Below are 3,563 nucleotides of genomic sequence, written 5' to 3' on the forward strand. Positions count from 1 at the left end.
ATGCCTCTGTGCGAGCTGTAGTTATTGTAATCGTGTTCTCACGATTCCTATGTGAATGATACGTAAGTGGTTGTTGTACATTGCTAGAGTCATTATTTGAGGCTCGTTCTTGAAACTTCGTAGACTTTCGAGATAGTTTATATTTGTCTTCAAGAGGCTCCAAGTTCAGTTTCTTCAGCATCTCTGCGACACTCTCTCGCGGGCCAAACAAACTTGTGATCATTCATGCTGCCCTCTCCCTTCAGTACCCCTGTTAGTCCTATTTGGCACGAGTCCCACACACTTGAGCAATACTCTATAATCTTTCTATTATCTTTTGACTACATTGACTTAGGAACTTAAATTTCTCACACAGCCAAGAGACCTTTGGCCTTAAATACTTGACACAAATGTCATCAGGATAAGTCTGTCCGTTACTCAGAAAAAGCGGTCTTAATAAATGGACAGAGAGACCAACAACGAAGGGATTCCGTATATGCTCCTTTTCTATCGACTGAGGCTTGGAATCCTAAAAGCTCGGGAAACCTATGTTACAGTTAACTACTGTAACTGGGTCCCTTGACTAGCATCCGACTGTGTCAAAAATGTTTCGCCAGTAGCAATTCCAAGCAGTAAATTATTTATTAGCTTCATGTAACGATTTTAAACACTGCACTGTACGTACAATTACTGAAAATTAAATGAGGACACTATCCCATCAGTCAACTCTGTAAAACTAACCATTTATAACTGAAATAAAAACATAGCATTTTCTTACAGTAATATCACAGGCATTGCGACTTGTAGAACTAACTTTCCTGGCGGTTTCAATAATAATCAACAGTAAATGTAATACCCGTAGCCTAGCGCGACGCACCACTGCAGAATGGACGCCGTAAGCCAGTAGCTATTGCATTGCCACGTTAGTCCTAAGTTTTGAGAAAACAATAGTTGGTTTTGGATATGGAGCCTTTTGTTCCTAGACGATTAATCTCTGCCGCGCAGGATTAGCCGAACGGTCTAAGGCGCTGCAGTCATGGACTGTGCGGCTGGTCCCGGCGGAGGTTCGAGTCCTCCCTCGGGCATGGATGTGTTTGTTTGTCCTTAGGATAATTTAGGTTAGGTAGTGTGTAAGCTTAGGGACTGATGACCTTAGCAGTTAAGTCCCATAAGATTTCACAGACATTTGGTTGGAACCATTAATCTCTGCCTCCGACGCATCCACATTAGTCTTCCGCGGTACGATGCTTTGTGGCGGCCCGGATGTTCTTAAGCAGTTGTGACACGCAACGATTTTTGCAAATGGATTGATACCCACTTGTCACTCTCCTGTCATTCAGTAACATTATAATATTCATTACTTTCCTTTGTCCAGACTAAATTGATACTTTGGGGGGAATGAAAATAGGTGTAACTGGACAGTTTCAGTCGAATGAGGCTGTTTGCAGACATAAAACTAAGAAGAAAAGGCACGATACTGCATTGCCTGTGTTATTTAGTAATACGATGAATTGTTCTTTCGAACACGCATGCATACAGCTGATGACTGTTCATATTCGCGATTGTGAATACATTAGATGTATTTCATAACTGCTATGGTCGCCGCGCTGCCTATTCGTTCGGACATGGATGCATGCACGACCGAAGGTACATTGCATCATACTTCTGGAAACGCACGCACTGAAATACTGTATTTATCCGCCGGCTCTGGGCAAGCGACTTTCAGTTAAAATGCTTCCCCTGTACGAGGATATGCATATCGGATGTAGGAGTGCAGGTTATAGTCACATGTTGAAGTTTTTGTCTGCCTCTGAAGCGTGCTCAGATAGTCTATTGGTAACGCGATATCTCGTGGTAAGCGGGAAATCCGTGCTCGAGTCCCGATCCGGCACAAATTTTCATAGTCGTTATTCCATCATGCAGCTGATGGTTGTTCATATTCGGAACTGCAGATAGATGTATAAAATACAGGCGGTCGTTCTCCACCATTGGTGTCACGGTGCTTGCTTTTGTGCAATCGATGTTTGGTTACCAAGTTACTATATAAACTTATGTCTTAACACGATAATGAGTGAAAATTTACAGAATATGTTAAGATTTTGTTCTTGTGTTTCCAGTACAAGCAACTAGCTCAAGAAAAAATACTGCTTAATTTTACTGTTTGAGTACTGCCGTGACACGTTTCACCCAGCTCAAATTCTGATTTATGTGTTCTCCCAAATCCTTAAAAGTTTCTACGCTTTTTAATGTATTATATTCATGTCATTCGTTAATTCTGTTGGATGTACGGAACTAAATAAAATGTGTTTCTCCAAAACTGAAGGAGAGTACATTCTATAATAACCACTGTTAACCCTAAAAGTCATTGTCGACAGTTTACACTATCGCTGCCACCGTTACTGGATTGGTTACAACAGATGTATCATCATGAAATGATAATTAAATGGACACCATAGCTGCAAACTGGCGTAGAATACTTCATTGGGGACATGTTGAAAATGTGTGCCCCGACCGGGACTCGATCCCGGGATCTCCTGCTTACACGGCAGACGCTCTATCCATCTGAGCCACCGAGTGCACAGAGGATACTGCGCTTGCAGGGACTTATCCCTTGCACGCTCCTCGTGAGACCCACATTCCCAACATCTACATCTACATCTATATCTACATTTACATCTACATTTATACTCGGCAAGCCACCCAACGGTGTGTCGCGGAGGGCACTTTACGTGCCACTGTCATTACCTCCCTTTCCTGTTCCAGTCGCGTATGGTTCGCGGGAAGAACGACTGTCTGAAAGCCTCCGTGCGCGCTCTAATCTCTCTAATTTTACATTCGTGATCTCCTCGGGAGGTATAAGCAGGGGGAAGCGATATATTCGATACCTCATCCAGGAACGCACCCTCTCGAAACCTGGCGAGCAAGCTACACCGCGATGCAGAGCGCCTCTCTTGCAGAGTCTGCCACTTGAGTTTGTTAAACATCTCCATAACGCTATCATGGTTACCAAATAACCCTGTGACGAAACGCGCCGCTCTTCTTTGGATCTTCTTTATCTCCTCCGTCAACCCGATCTGGTACGGATCTCACACTGATGAGCAATACATAAGTAAAGGTCGAACGAGTGTTTTGTAAGCCACCTCCTTTGTTGATGGACTACATTTTTTAAGGACTCTCCCAATGAATCTCAACCTGGTACCCGCCTCACCAACAATTAATTTTATATGATCGTTCCACTTCAAAATACTCCCAGATATTTTACAGAAGAAACTGCTACCAGTGTTTGTTCCGCTATCATATAATCAAACAATAAAGGATCCTTCTTTCTATGTATTTGCAATACATTACATTTGTCTATGTTAAGGGTCAGTTGCCACTCCCTGCACCAAGAGCCTATCCGCTGCAGATATTCCTGCATTTCGCTACAATTTTCTAATGCTGCAACTTCTCTGTATACTACAGCATCATCCGCGAAAAGCCGCATGGGACTTCCGACACTATCTACTAGGTCATTTATATATTTTGTGAAAAGCAATGGTCCCATAACACTCCCCTGTGGCACGCTAGAGGTTACTTTAACGTCT

At 42.9% G+C, this 3,563-nt stretch overlaps 1 non-coding gene across 1 annotated transcript; it reads right to left on the minus strand.

The window, feature by feature from the left end:
- Positions 1-2,482: 2,482 nt before the first annotated feature.
- On the minus strand, positions 2,483-2,557 carry Trnat-ugu. The gene has a single exon. It is a non-coding gene; the product is annotated as a tRNA-Thr (tRNA).
- Positions 2,558-3,563: the final 1,006 nt, after the last annotated feature.

Source organism: Schistocerca americana, chromosome 7, assembly GCF_021461395.2.
Source record: "Schistocerca americana isolate TAMUIC-IGC-003095 chromosome 7, iqSchAmer2.1, whole genome shotgun sequence".
Lineage (NCBI taxonomy): Eukaryota > Metazoa > Arthropoda > Insecta > Orthoptera > Acrididae > Schistocerca > Schistocerca americana.